This window comes from Leuciscus leuciscus (assembly GCF_965113295.1).
Source record: "Leuciscus leuciscus genome assembly, chromosome: 4".
NCBI lineage: Eukaryota > Metazoa > Chordata > Actinopteri > Cypriniformes > Leuciscidae > Leuciscus > Leuciscus leuciscus.
The window spans coordinates 11,415,487-11,434,286 of NC_138728.1; the positions used below are offsets into that span (position 1 = coordinate 11,415,487).

General features: G+C 38.9%; 1 protein-coding gene across 15 annotated transcripts in view; it reads right to left on the minus strand.

Moving 5' to 3' along the window:
- The window catches only part of grip1 (glutamate receptor interacting protein 1), a 245,683-nt gene that overhangs the window by 123,704 nt on the left and 103,179 nt on the right, over positions 1 to 18,800 (minus strand). The gene's annotated exons all lie outside the window — the stretch shown is intronic.

Consider the following 18,800-nt stretch of genomic DNA (forward strand, 5'->3'; position numbering starts at 1 on the left):
TCATCATTTACAATTTTTAAGGACCTTACAAATAGGTCTAACATGAGCCAATAATAGGTGAGAGACATGCTTGAGTTTGGAAGTGTGAGGGACGATTTTAGGGACTATTTCGCACTCCCTACTGCGATATCACCGTAAGGACAGAGTGTGAAAATATTATACGTCGGAAAGATGCTGAAAGTTCAAAGTGAAGCAGATGAGAACGGTCACACAATTTGACTGCAACAACCCCTGCTATAAACTCCTCAGGCAACAAAATGTGGAAAACACAGATGCACCATTTAATGAAACCCAATTATCAGACACAAATTTGCTTATAAATATGTATGGAAACAGAGAATCACAAGAGAGCGGAGATGCTAATGGTTTTGTCCGACCCCGTGTTTCACTTGCTTAAGACCTCCCTTCAAGGGTTGCCCACGCAGTTTGTTGGAACATTAGCCTTTATTAGCACAAATGGGTTGATTTGACAGCCAAGTCTGTAGTATGATTTGGCTAACCTTCATTCTTTGAAAACACATCTAATTTGCTTCCAAAAGACAATCATTACTCTCCCCGGCTTTAAAGCAGTCTAATTAAAAACAATAGTGAGTGTGTGGTCATTCAAAGTCATTTGGCAGTAGTAGTCAGAAGTTGGCATTTAGAAGAGTTTCCTATCTGAGACCAGGTACACCTTAATATAGTATGATCTACTCATGTACCATGTCATGTGAGTCAAATATGTGTTAAAACACCTTTTGTATCAAGTTGCTTTGCATATCACAATCTGTCATCGACTTAAATGTGAGATTTTCTAATTCAAAATGTTGTTTTTTCATCACAGTTTCACAGACATTGATTACATTTAGTAAATGTGGATAAAATAAAGTTAAGTCAGAGATTTCAATATGAATATTTGATCAAATTAAGACCAAAATATACTGTATGTATCTTGTTAAATTTGAGAACAGTTTGACAGTCCAGATCCTTTTTATATGCACGGTGTGCTCACGTTCGCTCAATAGACAGTGTTTGCTTGCTCATGACACATAGCAATGCAGCTAAAAGTATTCCTAATATTCCTACGTTTTCTTGTTGAGACATGTCTTCACAAGCATCCGTAAAAGCTATTTGTGATGTTTGAGTTGGGCAGGCATGACGTACAAAAGGTGCATTTGCAAGTTTGTTTGAAAATATGCTTTAGTTTGACTGTAATTCTGCTTGGTGTCACAGAAACTACATCCCTTTTAACTTACAGTACAACACTATGCTGCTGTATTAAAAAGGGTCTTGTCAACCAGCAGTGCTAGACAGATAGTAAATATTAGTTTAAAAAAGGTCACATCCATGCCCACTTCTGTTTTAGCCTAGACCCTGTGATGTCAGAGCCTGCAACAGATTAAAATGAACCATGTGATTTGGAGTTCACTCAGGAGCAGTGATAGTAATTACAGATGGCTTTGACAGTCCCTCAGAAAAAAGAGAGAAGGAAGACTCAATGTGAATTGATTTAGAAACCGTGAGTTTCTCTGGAGGGGGAAGTGAGCTCTTCGAGGACCAAACACAGAGCAAGGAGATAAGAAAGCAAAATGAGGCCACTGCCTGAGGGTCTCAGAAATCTACTGGGACAGTAAAGAGAGGAAAAGAGGGGGCAGAAGAGGGTGGCTTTCTGGTACAGCAGTCGACAAGCAGTCAGAGTAGCTGTCAGAGAATGCATGGACACTTTGCACAGCCGAAGCAATAGTCACCAATGACAGTGGAAGGTTTTAGAAATACATCAATTTTACAATCAAAGGCTTATCAAGAAGACTGAATACTTTCTTTGAATTTATTCTTTTGAACAGCTCGTTTGAATGAACCAGTTCAAAAAGGTCCCTGACAACCCGGCATTGCATGCTCTAGAGCTCTCCAGTCATACTATATCAGGTTTTCAACGTCAAAATTTCACATATAATTCAGTTACTTGTCGTTTCTTTGCAATTATTTATGAAATTTACTAGTGATTTTTGAGTAAAAAAAATTCAAAGTAAATACTAAATTTTTTTTTTTTTTGCAGTGTCGTTATATTTTACAACTCAAGCTTCTCTATTGGTTAAGTCCTGAACTGAAATGTGTTATCTGCTGAACAGCCTGCCAATGTTCATGTGGTATAAATTTCAGCAAACAATTTTCCTCTCCATCTCCGTTGGTTTGGTTTTCCTGTAAAACATCAAACCTGATTTCAACAGCATGCCAAACTGACAAATCACATTTGTAAAGTGCAGGCACTTCTGCTGTGGACAATGAATTGTACTCGCATCTTGATAATTGTAATTCAAATCCACAGCTAAGCCAGCCTTTGTTTTTTATAGTCTCTATAGACTCAGTAACGCTGAGAACATAAAGATGAGATGACAAGCTCCATAATGCTTTGCATTATATTCCTCAAAGGTGCAGCCCTCTTTTTGACAGTCTGAATGAGTAGTGAAGGCTCAGAGTATTACATCTGAAAGAGAATGCAATATCCTGCCCTATATATGGAGCAAACAAGAGGACTACATTGTGAGAAGAAAAAAAAGCATCTCTGATCAGGACTGTGAGGTAATCTAAGTACAGAGTCTACTTAAAAACACTCTTTGGAGCATTTTAAATAGAAATACTTTTGCTGTAAAGCAACTCTCAGAAGCATCTGATATTTTGTCTGAAAGTGCAGCTCAAATCATAGAGACAAAAAATAAATAAAAAAGCCAGAAAAGATGATCTAAGATCAGCAGTTACAGCTTAAGAAAAGGTTATCAAGCTAACAAGTATGAGACACTGCTTGCAGGTGAATGTGTTTGACCAGGTTTTAAGAGAGGTCTGTCCTCGACTTGACTGTCCTTGAAAACTCAGTGTGACTGGCCATGCATTTAACATCATGATGAGTGTCTCCTGTGAAAATCAATGGAAGGAAATTACAACGTGCTTGCACAAAACTTCACTACCGCAAGTACGTGGACGAGGTTTTTTTTCACGGTTCCAAATGAGCCTTCCCGTTTGTGTTTGGTCAGCAGGAAAATGTCCTTTAATGACACTAATGATAATTAATGAAAAGATTTAATGGCAATAAATGTTGTCTGTGATAATTAACTTTGGTGTGGAAATTAACAATTAACTTCCTGCTCCTCGCCCCTGACATGCACGCCAAATGCCAGTCTTTAAACCCACCGAATGGGGCTTGTGTTCTTAACCTTTAATATAAATAAAGACAAAAATACTCAAGAATTGACCAGATAAAAGAACAACATTTGGGATTACCACGCAAGTAGTTAGTCTAGAGGAAATTATGGTTTTGAAGTGGCTTGGCACTGAAAGTGTAGCTTGATAAAGCTAGAGGGGAAAAATACCACATTAAACTGGATCGCCTATGGATATTTCTAAATGTCCACTCAAATGACAAACAGGTTTTCTCCTTCCAGAACCAAAACCCTCAGGTTCTGTCGATGTGCACCCTTCTGCATCAACACTTAGCGTGAATCTCGAACATAGAGGTTAGAGTGCTGTAGGTCACATACATGGCCAGAAAACATATTCTATGATTCTTCTTGGCAAGACTCTCAACGACAGGATAAAATCCATTAGGAAGAAAGTGAAGTGGACCAGTAGTCCTTGTAAATGCAATGTGACAGTGGGAAGAGTTTTCTACTAGTTTGCTCCAGGCCCCTGTAGTACCATATTTCAACTGTACAGAATGCCAGTCTGTGCAAGCCTGCCTACACAGTGAAGACACTCAGTAACTCTCCTTCGCCGCAATGCACCTCCAACTGCTAAGAAAAGAAATGATTGATTCTGACTTGGGCCGTTCAATAATGCAATGCAATTAATCTCTATCCCTTACAGCAATCACTACGTGCTTACTACAAGTGCTTGAGGTAGAGGCAGACTGTGTGCTCAAAACTGGCAGGAAGTACTGGCACGAGTACTATTGTGGAACTGGCAGCCAATGTCACATCTCCTGCAGACAGAGCAGAGATTTTCCTGTATGCCATGTAAGTTTTCAGTCAACCTGGAACATTGAGGGGAGGCAAAAAGAGTAGAAAAACAGTGACAGTCTATAATTGGGGAACACAACAACCCCAAAACACAGCTGCCATCCATCAAGACCAGTTTATGGAGCCGATAGGAGGCCATTATTCCCAAATCTTGCTCGTATAGAGACCATGTTGTGGTCAATTCATCTTAATCTGCTCACATACTCACACACTACACACATATTAACCTGTGCTGTGAAAGAACACCTTTGCACAGACAAGCCAAGCCTTTTCCCATCTTAAAACAGTTAGAAACAAAACTGCATAATGATTTAGCACAACACTTGAAGTGCAATGGCTTAATTTGCTAAAATAAAAAATAAAATCAAGTTACAGGAGGTCAACCAGGCAACATTGACAGAGGTTTATGCCATAAAAGCAAAGTTTTAAGAACAGGTTCCCATGTGATGCAGCTAAAAGTAGCTACCAGTCTGAGGCAATTTGGATGGGCACATTTTCTGGCAGGCATTCATTTTTCTTCCCGCATTCTAGAGGGTGATGCCACTCAAGTTTTCAATCAGTAGAGAAATACAGTAATGAGCTTGTGGAAAGGCAATCAATGGTACATGTTCAGAGAGAGACAGAGAAAAATAAACTTGGTTAATACAAAGTGAGCCTTCATATAATAAAGCAATAGTTTGTAACTGCCACAGTAAGTGGGCACGTCAATATTTGGTGTTGCTGAATGAGCTTTCTCAGTTAATTTGTGTATTCTGAGATCCGTGCATGGTGAGGTTAGTGCACAATAGATCTTGAGTACTGGAAGTGCTTAAGAATCCCTAAAACTACAGATAAATGATGCATGAGAGGGTTCAAGCCCATTAAATCTTACAGGTATAAGCACACTCTTGAGAATCTAGAAGTGTACATCATATATCCTCATGACCAGGGACATTGGAATATTTTCCAACAACTTTCATGTCAAATAATGGTGCCATTACTAGGACAATCCCCAGGAGTGACCTGGGATTAAATGGCTTGATTATGGCCTCAATGGTGATGGCTCACAGATCATTTGTTGAGGAGATTAAAAAAACAAAAAAAAACAAAAAAAACTTCCTATTACCAGCCTTGAGTTTTACCCACTGTGTTATATCATATTTGCTTTGAAAATACAACATTTAGAGCATTTATAATGGCATGGTTTAGCAATCATGATTCTTAGTGGTTCTATTAATATAGTGATATACTTTTTTTTATAAAAACTTTTTGTACAAATACAATTTGTAATAATGTATGTATAAATTATACACACATAAATATAAACAAATAATATTAATATATATTTTATTATAGTATTATATTTTGTTTCCATTGCTGGGACGGCAAATCCCTTCTCTTATGATTGCACATCCCAGTAAGAGTATTAGAGAATCAGAGACAGAAAAAACATCCCATTTGAAGGCATGACACAAAGATGTTAATGTATTCTGAGCTCCTAAGTGCATTCTGGGTATTGTAGTCCTGCCAGCTGCATGCTTTGAGAAAGAGGCCCATATTGAATTGCATTATGATTCATCCACCCAGGATTCAGGCTTTCATCTGCAGAATATAATTACTCTGTAAACTTGTCTCCCTGGATTCATTGTCAATATGAAACACGCACAAGCTGTCAGATTTTGAAAAGCTCCACCATAAACATGCACTTTGCAGCCATTAACCCTTTACCTTTTCAGTTCCGACCTCTGTTCCTTCTCTGCAAAATCATTTATTAAAAAACTGGGATGCATCCAGGATCACTGTGGTTTGAGGAATACAAGTAGTTGATGAATGCACACACACATTGTTATAAAATTCACACTATTATATAAAGAACAGTGAAGCTTCTAATTCCAATCACTAGCAATCTCATTTTGGACCAAACCCAGCTGTCTCATAAGTCTTATTTACAGCCACTCTGTCTTACGCTCCCACAGTGGAACAGTGAGGGAAAAAAACGTAAAACTTTAGGACTCAACAACGATAGGTCCGCTGGCCCAGGGCCAGTCTGCAAAGGTTTCGTGCCATCTGACAGAACCGTCACTTGAACTAAAAAGAAAAAAGTCCTTTTTGTAGAGCCCTGAACTCACTAAGCACTTCTGATAGCAGTGGCATTATACGGCCCATCTCCGAGTGCCCTGGGCACATGACAACAATGGCTTTTCAGAGTTGCTCTAGAGCAAAAAGAGTTGTGTTTTTTACTCGCAAGTGCCAAAAGCACCTCAAGCTTCCTCTCTTGGTTGTCCGTTAAACTCCTGCCTCTTAACAAAGGGATGTGATTTTCAGATGTGGAAGTGGGGACAAAGCAGCATGACCGTTGGGGACGTTTTCCCAGGCAATTCTCGGCTGAAGCCAGAGCACTCACCCAAAGTGCACCAGCAATGAGATGTGCACGCACGCAACACTTCCAAGTACACAGAGCCACCAAGATGAGAAAAAAACTTGTGCATTAAAGGACAATGTGAAACTGCTTTGATACGGATGACTTGTGAATGCCAGAGATCCAACAAGACATTTATATAACACATTTCCCATTTTGAATTATGATACTGCTTGGTTCGTTGGTTCGGATTGCTTTCTCATCTCAACCGAACCACTCCAGAGTAAGTCTTCAATCAGACCGAGACCACCTTATTCAGGCGATCTCGGACTGATTGTAAATTGGTGCAGATCTAAGCATGATTGCCGTGTTCATATATGCCTAAACGAACCAAACTAAAGGAGAAAACACACCAGGTTCCGAAACAAACGCTCCAAACAAGCCAGAACACCCTTAGTTATTTGCATAATTTACTAATTCATTTTCTGTCGAGAATGAAATATTTCGTTTTTTTATTCATTCAAAAATCACCTATGTGCCTTATATCTGCATAATACCTGAGAACGGCGTTTCCACAGCTTAAACGTAGCCTATAATTTGTATTTAAAATTATTTTTAACATTTAAAAAAACGACATTTTCAGATTCCAAAGCTTGTAGAAGGTTCCTATTGGCAATACTGACTTAGGCTACAGCTTTCCTGGTAGCCTTGGGTAAATTAACTTGTCAAAGAAAATGATTCATAAAACATAAATATCAGTTGAGCCTATGTTTACTTTCTTCACTGACACAGACGAAAATGAAAAGACTATCAGTCAAAGTTCAGCTTTAGGAGGGGAAGAAATAGGGCAGGGTGAGGAGACTGAGAGAAAAAGAAAGATGAAGATGAAGAGAGAGCAGGTACTGACAAATAATCTAATGCCCACTGACATGGTTTTAAAGCTATTTCTTATCCATTTTTTGGCCTTCAAAAGTCTTAAATTGCACATATAGGTCAGAGAAATCCACATTTTCTTAGGGGAGCATGCCCCCGAACCCCCCTAACTACCTCACATTTGAATGCCCGTGTCTGTGGTGGGGTGGTAATGTGGGCTGGTGTGGCTACAGTGCCAGGGCTGAATTTTTGTCCCAGTCCACCCGACAGTTGCTGTTCTAGCCAGAGCAAGTGGATGTTGCAGTGGAGTTAAAAGTCGAAGCGAAGGTGAAGTAGGCTAATGTCAAATTTACATAATTGTGGATCTGATTTATTTCTGTTAAAGTTGTCTTCAGCCATTTTTATGTTTGAATTTACATTGTGAAAAACAAGGTTGTGTTCCATATTGTGGTGTTAAGCAATTTTAACATAGTATCGTCTTCATATCAGTATAGATGTAGATGGACCAAAATAAAACCATTAAAATATCACGTAAATAAGTATTGTGATACTTGGTGCCACAGTGACACACTTGTCCCAAAAAGTACTGCTATACCACAATCCTCAATATGTTGTCCCACGGTGAGTAATTTTTCCCTGTTGCACCAACACAAAATTTGAGGGTTCCCCCACCTGCCAAATCCCACTTTAACCACTGAGTGTATCCCTAGGTTTAACAGATCTTCTTTACAGTTCAACTATTCCATTTGGCTCTGTGTAGAGTTCAGTAAAGGTTTAGCTATACTGTATGTACAATAAAAAAAAATGTGACTCGGATCATGTCTTGGATGTGGGTGAGAGAAAAGGAAATCAAGCACAGCTGGCAAGAGGCCGGGTATTAGGCCAGCTTGTTACCACAAAGCCACAGACTGCAGCACTTTTATGCTCAACTGAACAAAAGAACTCCCGTCCCATTTTTCCTCAGAGCTAATTTTCTCTAATGAACTCCTAGCTGATTAAAAAAGTACAGAGAGATCTTTCAAAAAAGAGGTTGTACTTGTGCATCAGGACACAATAGCGACTGAAGTTAAGAAAACTTTGAGGCAATGCATCATGGTTGGGCTGCTCAGATCAGATTGAAAACTGATTTAGCTTGTAAAATGGCACACACTGTGACTACAGGAATGAATATTAGAATAGCACCGCTGTGCCTCACCAGGATGGTATGTTATCTCAAAATAGAAAAGAAAAAGAAAGAATACCCAAGAGACTCCCTCCCCTTGCGGTAACATGGACTTCAGAATCGGTTTATGGACTACTTTAAAATGCTAATCAATGTAGCTCCTGATGACGAATCTTAGCAGCTGTAATGAAGGAGCAAGCATCAACTGCATGTCGAACGACATTTGCAATGCTCAGACAAAAGAGCTAAAGGATTCTCATTTATTCTACGCCATGAGGGTTTGACCTGTCAGTTGCTGCAATAAATCACCTCATATCTACTGCAAAGCCACTGAATAATAATGGTGGTCAGAACATAATGAGCAAAGCTAAGAAATTGAATGTAATTAGTAGCTACAGAAAGAAGTCAAAGACTGCTCTAGCATCAATAAGCAGTAGACGAGACTCTTGTGCACTTTATGTGAGGATTATTATCTTAATGCATTTGAGTGACAGAGTTGTTGCCTATGTAGACAGATTCAAATCAGTCTTTTATGAGGGTCCATTTTGGTTTAGGTGCTAACTTACATGTATATCTTATCTACAGTACATGAGAGCTGAAGTCTCATAGGCAAATAAATCTTTACATTTACATTTATTCATTTAGCAGATGCTTTTATCCAAAGCGACTTAATGAGAACAATAGAAGCAGTTAAACTAACAATAGGACAACAATATGCAAGTGCTATGACCCGTTCCAGTTTAATCTAACGCAGTACCAGTGTTTTTTTTTTAGTTGGGCAGGTCATTCCACCAGCAGGGAACAGTCAAGGTAAAGGTCCGAGAAAGACATTTTGTGCCTCTGAGATGACACCACAAGATGACGTTCACTTGCAGAGCGCAAGTTTCTGGATGGCACGTAAGTCTGAAGTAATGAGTTTAGGTAGAAGGGAGCAGAGACAGTGGTTGTTCTGTAGGCAAACGTCAGTGACTTGAATTTGATGTGAGCTGCAACTGGTAATCAGTGCAATTTTGTGAGGAGAGGAGTGACGTGTGCTCTCTTCGGCTCGTTAAAGACCACTCTGGCTGCAGAATTTTGGATCAGTTGCAGAGGTTTAATAGTGCAAGCTGGAAGACCAACCAGGAAAGCATTACAATAGTCCAGTCTGGATAGAACAAGTGCTTGGACAAGGAGCTGAGTAGCATGCTCTGATAGGAAGGGCCTGATCCTCCTGATGTTGTACAAGGCGAATCTGCAGGACCGGGTTCTAGCAATGTGGTCTGTAAAGTTCAATTGATCATCAATCACCAATCACAACTCCAAGGTTCCTGGCTGACCTTGATGGAGTTATGGATGACGAACCTAGCTGAATGGAGAAGTTGTGGAGTAGTGTTGAGTTGGCCGGGGCCACAAGCAGCTCTGTCTTCGAAAGGTTTAGTTGAAGGTGGTGGTCCTTCATCCAGCCAGAAATGTCTGTCAGTCAGGCTGAGATGCGAGCAGCTACCGTCGGATCATCAGGCTTGAATGAGAGGTAGAGTTGTGTGTCATCAGCATAGCAGTGATAGGAAAAGCCATGCTTCTGAATCACAGATCCTAGTGATGTCATGTAGATGGAGAAGAGAAGTGGTCCAAGCATTGAGCCCTGAGGCACCCCATTAGCTAGATGTTGGGTCTTAGACACCTCACCCCTCCACGACACCCTAAAGGACCTACAGGAGAGGTAAGACTTGAACCATTGGAGTGCGGTCCCTGAGATGCCCTTCGTCTTTAGGATTGACAGGAGGATCTGGTGGTTAACTGTGTCAAAAGCAGCAGACAGATCCAGCAGGTTGAGAACTGAGGATTTGGAAGCAGCTCTTGCCAGTCTCAGAGCTTTAATATCTGCTCTTCAGCTGTTGTGCAGAGCACCGCAAACTTGAGTACAAATTTAAACAGCGTGCTAGCTTTGAAGGAGCAAAGTAACATTTAGTAAATAGTGGCACATATGAGAGAAAGAGGTACACAGACACAATCTCCCACATGCACACACTGGAAAGTGACAATCTGGCACTCACACTACTACAGAAAACCAAAGTTGCTTGGGTACTTTCAAAAGAAACCTTCACTGTGTACAAACATGCCTACTTCACTTCTACACTGTATGGAAAAAGAAATACTTCATATAACCAGGGTGTCTATTCAGAATTAACAATACAGTAGGCAAACAGTAATTTGACTTGTATATGCTGAGATTCAGAAGTGTGCAACCAGTGGAGACTTAGAACGCAGAGGAGACATCAGATGCAAAAAGATGGGGAAAAGGAGGTAGAGAAATATGCGCCAGGTGAATGGTTTAAATTGCACGTTTAACAACACCCAATTTTCATGATTGGTACATCACATGTCAAAGAACACATGGATCAAAAAGATAATGCCAACATGACAGATTTAGAAAGTATATAAAAATATACCGAAATTCATACACGGCCCATGTGAGTTCCTCAGAAACACCAACACTAGTCCTGAAGCCTCATCTGCAATTTTCTTGCACTTCTATTGCTCTTTTTCTCTATTCTTCACTCTCAGCTAAAAGCAAGGTTATAAATGATTGCAGTCCTGCAATGATTAATCATGTTAGAGGTGATTTTGAGAGACTTTGTGTTTGTTGTGGCGCTGAAATAACTCAATTATGTTCTGCAAATGCAGCATGCGACTAACATCCAACAGAATGGCTAATAGACCGAAAGTGATGATGTTGGTGTGATGCAGGGTGACACAAATGATTATACTAAAAGCAAACAATTTTATTTGGCTGCACTAATTTTGCCATTTGAACAAACGTTGGTGTCCAATATGAGCTGTTTGAGAGCTCATAAATCAACATGAGATGTCTGGGGGGAAAAAAAGAGTGTGTGTGTGTGTGTGTGTGTGTGTGTGTGTGTGTGTGTGTGTGTGTGTGTGTGTGTGTGTGTGTGTGTGTGTGTGTGTGTGTGTGTGTGTGTGTGTGTGTGTGTGTGTGTGTGTGTGTGTGTGTGTGTGTGTATAAAAATTCTCGGAAAACGTATATTAAGCAATTTTACTAGTCTTTTTTGCAGTGTAATTTACATTGCAGCACACTAACCAGGCTGTGTGGGTCATCTAAAGCTGGCATCTACTTTAACAGTCCCCAAATGACGTGCTTTTTCAAACCAATAATTCAAGTGTAATTCATTCTATTTTGACACTTATCCATATGCTGTGAGCAATCAGGGCTAAGCAGAGCTTAACACATATCTTAAGACTTCCACTGAAGCGGTTTTCAAATAACCAAAGGCAGAAGCAATAAGAAGCGGAGACACATAAAATTTAAAGAAAAAAAACTCAAAATGACTGGTTTTGAGAGAAACCATTCAAGCGCAGAGTTGGGGAAAGTTACTTTTAAAAGTAATGCGTTACAATATTATGTTACCAGAACTACAATAACCACCAACTCCGCACACAAAATGCCTTTGCACTTACTCCAGATTTCTCTCACCGTGTGGACAGAAGAGATGTCAGTCAATAAATGGGAAAATAAAGTAACTTGCATTACTTTTTGAAAAACTAACTCGGACATTTTGCTGTAAATGTAAAAGTAATGCGTTACATTACTCATTACTTGAAAAAGTAATCTGGTTATGTAACTCCCGTTACTAATGCGTTACGGCCAACACTGTTCGAGCGGATGGATAGAGAAACAGTTAAAACCACAAACTACAACTGTGCTGTATACAAGGCATTTGGACCCTGACCTCATCAGAGGAGTTTGATCAAGCGAAAGGGAGTGCAAAAGTGGAAGATGGGGGAGGGGATCTTCCCAGGCATCCTGTATACGTCTGAGAGGCTGCAGGCAGAGTGGACCATTAGGAGGATCCAGCGCTTGATGATGAAAGCTGTGATAGAATGTGCACAGCCATTTCACTGAAAGCTACATAGGATGCCACACTCATGGATCCTATCAAATGTCACTTACCTAACCAAAACACGTTCGGCTGGCATCCAGGCTACAAAACATACACATTAGGACCGTTTTTTACATTAAATGCAACATAGTAGCACGAAAAAAGAAAGAAAAAAAAAGCAGCTAACCTATATGAGGTGTTCAAGAAAGCCAACAAATTCCTAATTAAATTGTCCAAATTTCTATTCAAAGAAAAATGCATAACACCGTTATGATAACAGAAAAAAATCCTAAATGTTTTCAATAATTAAAAACAAATTACAGAGAAAAACATGTTCTAAAATTAGGAGGAAAGGGAGAATAAAAAAGGTATAAAGAAAACAAAAAATATACAATTATACATAAAAAATTAAAAAGTGTTGAGAAAAGTACTAAATGCTGACATTTACCTTTATTATATGATTAAGCAGTTCATGTAAACAGAATACAGTAATTGTTAACCTTAACCTACATGAGATCATGCTCATAATTAGAACCAACATTATCACGGTAAAATATGTTAAGTACTGCGGTTTTGCACAGACATTTTAGGCACGTTTCTGACTAAATTAAGGAGGTTGGGTCCCTTAGAACCTCATTAAGCAGGCAAACGAAAACTGCAATGTTAAACAATCCTGTTGCATTTAAATTGAATTTCTTTGTGATGTGCAATGGGTACAAGTGAGCATTGACAAAATGGTAGAAAGCAAACCGCATTTCTTAGCATTTAATCAAAAATAATGACAAGTAGCATGTAAACTAGATTGATGAGGTTTACCCATGCCATGTAAACATCTTAATCCAAGTAATTCCTTTCGCTGATAATCGTGATAATCCCTAGATATGGCTTGAGTCCTCCTATTTAGTTTATAGGGGTTCGGACCTCATTGGTTGCAGCAAAAGTGTGAAAAACAATTTATAGTGTTACAATATAGCTCTATAATTTCCACTTTGTAGCATATTTTTTCTTGTTGTAAAAAAAAAAAAAAAAAAAATAATAATAATAATAATTGTAAAGAATAAATATAAATACAAATATTTCTAGTGTTAACATGGCTCTTCCCCCCACGTAGAAAACCAACTAGATTAGATTACTTCACATTTTTTGCTGCAAGCAGAGCTGTAGCGAAGCACTGACCAAAGCTGCTGACCATAAATCGAACAATAACCACTTGATAGTTTATCTGACACAATAATGAGGATGAATTCTCAATGGACTTTGCCGCCTGTAGTGAAGAGCGCCGTGATCACTGGGGTTACGATATCATTACCAGATGAGGAGTTAATATTGCTGTTGTTTACTCTACTTAGCACTGGTTGTCATTTAGACTGACATTTTCAGGTGTCCCCGTCAATTCAATTCAATTCAAAAAAAAAAGAAAAAAGGATTCCATGACTGTAGAGGCCTGGCACACGTTTGACTCACCCCGAGATGAGTGCGATACTCATGGGGAGGATGATACGGTACTGTCATTGAAAATTAATGCTTAATGCATTCCTTAATGGCTCTTACACAACACATCAGAATTCATCATGCCTCTTTGATGCTGAAGGCTCCATCGAATGCAGAGAAAAGGGAGAGATAATAGGTTACGCTTTTGCTTTCAGTGAGGACATTTCCAGTGGGAGGATGAGGTGGCCTTACAGTACACGGTGTGAGGAGGAAGTATCAGTGCAGTGACGCGATACGACAGCCCGAATGTGATGGGATGGCCTAAAGTTCATGGGCAGAAAGAACAGCAACATCTACAGTAAAAGGTGAGGAGAAGGCATTAAAAAAAAACAAGGAAGCACTAAACAGTGCAAGTTTATTTTTGTGTTAGCACTAAACAAGTTAGCTAAAGTTTCGTTAGCTACAAAAACAAAGAGAAAAGCTAATGATTGACAAGGGAAGATGTCCTAATATGGATAAATTAGGTGGTGTAAGCTTGACAAGAGCTCATGGAATGCACTGTATGCCCAGCTAAAACAAGCTTAAAGGGTTTATCCAAAAAAACTTAAGTTATGCCATTATTTATTCATCGTTGTGCTGATCCAAACCTTTTTCACTTTCTTGAACAAAAAAAAAAATATATATATTGTAGAATATCCTGGCTGGTTCCATAATAAACGTCAAAGAGTACCTGGACAAAAGTTGTTTTAAACGCAAAGGGTGGCCACACCAAATATTGTTAAAGTATTCTCACTTTACAGCATTTTTACACAAGTGCCTAAAAGTTTCCACAGGGTCTTGGAGACGTTGTCGTTTAATCACAGACAGACTTGATGATGGTGAGATCAGATCTCCGTGTGGAGCACCGGCTGTTGTCAGAACCCTTGTGCATACAAAAATCTCACTGGATTATTACAATTAATGGAAAAATGAATGTTTGGAAAAACTTATTCTGTGCTTTATTCCAAGCCTGAAGTCATAGATGTGTGTGTGGAATTCCAGTGGACTTCTATTCATTGAGAGTCACTGAGTCAGTGAAAACAGGATCAGTCCGATTTGTGAACAAATCATTCACAGGTGTTTCCTAAAAGCATACACCTAAGTAGAAACTGTTGGCTCCAAAGATATTGAGGATCCACTTTGGCATGCAAAGCTTTTGGGAAAAGCAGCCCTGATCTGTTTTATGACCTGAAACTCAAAACTCATTCAAGAGATCAGACTTAAAATTAACTGAATGGAAAAGACTGCCCAGGGTGCTTTTGTCCTTCAAAGAATATTAAATACGGCTGTCAGTAGATAAAAAAAATTTTTATCACGATTAAATCGCACCATTTTGTGTGGTTAACCGCGATTACCATGAGATTAATTCACCATTTATCTTTAACAACACATTATTTTAGTCATCATTTGCTATGTATGTATATGCAATTGTATATGCTCACAACTTCGAAGATCATCTAACTGCATGTCGTAAAACAAGTTGAAGCAATTTCAATTGCACGTTCATCAGTATTTTATTTAGGTTAAATTATTTTAAGGATTTTAAAACTAATTGCATGCTTTCACGTTAAACGTTGACAAATGTATAAAAAAGGTTTAGATCTTGTTCTTCACAAAAAAACTGTTAGTCAATTACTTAAACATTGCAGTTTATATCAAAGGATGACCATGACTAACTGTGACCTGATCCAGTGCAAGGACAAACAGTGCAAAGTGGTTAATGAAAGTGGAGAAGAATATCCAGTCATCACAACACCAAGAGAGTCCTGTGTGACGTGCAATTAAAAACAGAAGACAAAAAAGATGAATCCAGAAAGTGTGCCAAGTACTTTCATCTCATTTTATCCCAAATGAGAAGGATGAGACAGTATCCTCCTGCTATTCAACAGAAGGCCTTAGGTAACCCTCTCTTTTTTGGCATAATTGCTAATGCGTAGAGGAAGATCAGCTGACTGTGAATGGTGACTGGGGAGGAGAGATGATTGTGGAGGGACTGGCAGGCTTCATTATCACCTACTAACTGTGAGCAGCTCGTTAAAATATCAGACTCCATCCTTCTTTAGCAACTACGGGCCTAAAACAGCTGCCGCTGCGCAACAGACGTTCCCATAACCATATTTTAAGAAACGCTGCCATCTTTCCAGAAGGATTTTGAGAGGGCTATGGGCAGATTTTAATTTGTGTTTGCTTGAACGTGTCTTTGGAAAGCAAAATTTAGCAACACACAAATTAAGTGGTTGAAGGGACAGTAGACGACATTGCATTTAGATAAACAGTGAAAGAAATCTTTTGTTGGCTTTCTACTATCTGCCAATATTAGGGGGGAGAAGAAAGGGAGGTGTTTGATTATAGTTTGGACAAAACAAATTAGCATTTTATCAGAGGGAAACATTTTGTTTTACTTTACTGTCAAAATGATGATTTCATATGCATTTATTTTTCCTTCAGGGTTTCATGTGACCTACTAGAGGAATCTCTGCTTTGATATAAGGCAGATCCTTGATTTAGCTCCCAAGCTCCTTTGAGACATCTCTTAGAAGTGCTGCCACTTTCTTTTTGGGTACCAAATGCATTCTGTCATAGCAGCCTTGGTGGCTGTCATGAAGAATCCAACAGATATCTCTAATCGCACAAGAGGTATTTCCTCTTTATCAGACAAATGCAGGTATTTGCCACTTTAGTCTATATTATACGCAAAAATGTAACATAGCAATGACAACTATTTTGCACACATAGTGTCATATTTCTGTAAATTAACCTGTGCCCAGCTATTCATTTATTATCCTGGACTATAGCACAAAATAAAGTCATGTTATGTATAGGGATGAGGCAAACTATCTCAGACAAATACCATAATGTGTAACAAATGCCACCAACAAAAACACAGGGTGATATTAAACTCTACTCAAAAGAGCATTCGCAAGCAATTTTACTTCAATAATGTGACATATTTCGAGATGCAACATGATTTCAAAATAAATAAAAATAATTGCTTAAAGGATAAATTGAATCCTGAATAGTATGACAGATATTTAGTAGGAAGGGATTGAAAAATAAGAGGGTTGGTGATGTCAGATAAAAATAACAATGTCACTTCAGGGGCAGATCAAGTTATGTATGAAGAAATATTACAAAAACATATTTATTTGTACAGTTTTACGACTGGTGCTATGATTATTTGCATTTTAAAACAATTGGTACTTCAGTGATACTTGAGTCTACTCCTGTGAACAGGAGAAAACAAATAAGCAAAATGGATGCTTTGCATTAGGTTTCTGGGAACCTCGCAGCAGGGAAAGGACACTTGCCCTGAGCTAAAATAAGGCAGCTAATGTTTCATTTAGGGAGTCTCTCTACAAGAAAAATATTCAGCATTTAAAATAGTATTTTTTATACTAGTATGCTCAAGACGATACCAGTTTGCAGAAAAATGGGGTTGCAAGTTTTGCTTTATCTTGTTGAAAGCCGTTTGTAAGTTAATACATAAAAGAGTACAAATTTCAATTTTACACAAAGCTGCAAATGTAGGAACTATAATGGAATGATGGTTTGAACTCTCACAGACTACGTTCATAGTCAGTCTTTCAGATTGACAACCAGATTTACTAACATGTGTGACTTTCGAATTGGACCAGCAGAAGGTTCTGTATGTTACAGATTAGCCAATATCACTCTTGAAATGTGAAGGAATAGGCGAATGTAAAAGAAGTCCGTTCGGTTTTATAGCCAAACTGTGTGTGAAGGCAACTGCATTTAGCCAATATAACAGAACTGAAAAACCGTAGCCATATTTCCTCTGCAAATAAATGAAACATTACATTCGGTCACCTCCACCAGAACGTCCTACAGTCCCTGAATAAATCAAACAAACATATTCTATCTTTCCACTACTCTTTGTTATGGTTATTTGATCAATTTATCAGAACATAGTCCTCCCCCAAAGTGTGGGTCCTGCAGTGAGCCCACGGGTATAAAAATCAAGTGTATCATAGAAGGAATGACAGCAGGCCACACGAGGGAGAATTTGATAAATGAACGAGAATGGACACACTAAAACCTGACCGTGAATTATACATGAAGGCAAAAATGATGAAGAGAGGCAAGAGTGAGGCGAAACAAGGTACCCAGGCAAATCGAAGGGGGACGTGGTTGGGCTCGGGGAGCACACGCGTGACATTTCCAGGGTTTTGCTATGGGTTAATTAGCAGTTGATCCCTTTGTGCACACCAAGCTGCCATTATGTTTAAAAGCAGCATTGCTAGCTTAAAGTCTAATTACATTTAACGCACACCTGAAGCATTAGGCCAAACAGAAAATGTAAGTGACATCTCTACATTTCCCACTAATCTAAAAATATTCCAAATGGCATTTATTCCCTCACTTCCTCTGAATGACTCAGTCGGACTCCAGCTGGGCCAATTAGGTGTTTAATTCTATGTTTCGTACCGAGCGCTTTGCTACTGCATATCAAAGTGAAAACCTGACATTAAAAATAACGCTTGAAAGAAAGAAGTCATTAAGTGAACAGGTTGCAGCATTCAGCTGACATCACAATCACCACAACTCGCTGATCAAAAACAGATGAAACATGGTTTCAGTCGCACAATTAATTCCACCAGTCATCCTCAATTCAGGCTAGCAACGTCTGAGAACACCACAGTTCTGTAGGTTTAAATTCTCAGAAAGGTTGTTCGTGCAAATCAGCGCTTTCATGCGTGGTGATGACTACATCACTATTGCTAATGGTGATGAGTAAGTATCTTGGGCATTGCTTTGTCTGACTAACATGCCCCCACTGATTCAGCACTGTAAAAATTCCTGACATACAATGCAAAACTACCTAAAACCATACCCACTGTAAAAACTCTTTTTTTTTTTACCATGATGGAGACTTTCCATTCACTTCTATTGTTTTTATGCTAAGCTAATGATGGTGTCTATCCTCTAATTTAACCACTAAACACAGAAATCATGTGTCATTACAGTATTTAGTATTTTTATTAACCCATTTGGGGACCCTTGTCTGTTGGTCTGGTGGTATCAGGTTATACTACCCTTGTTGGGACATTTTGGTCCCTCAAATGTAGACA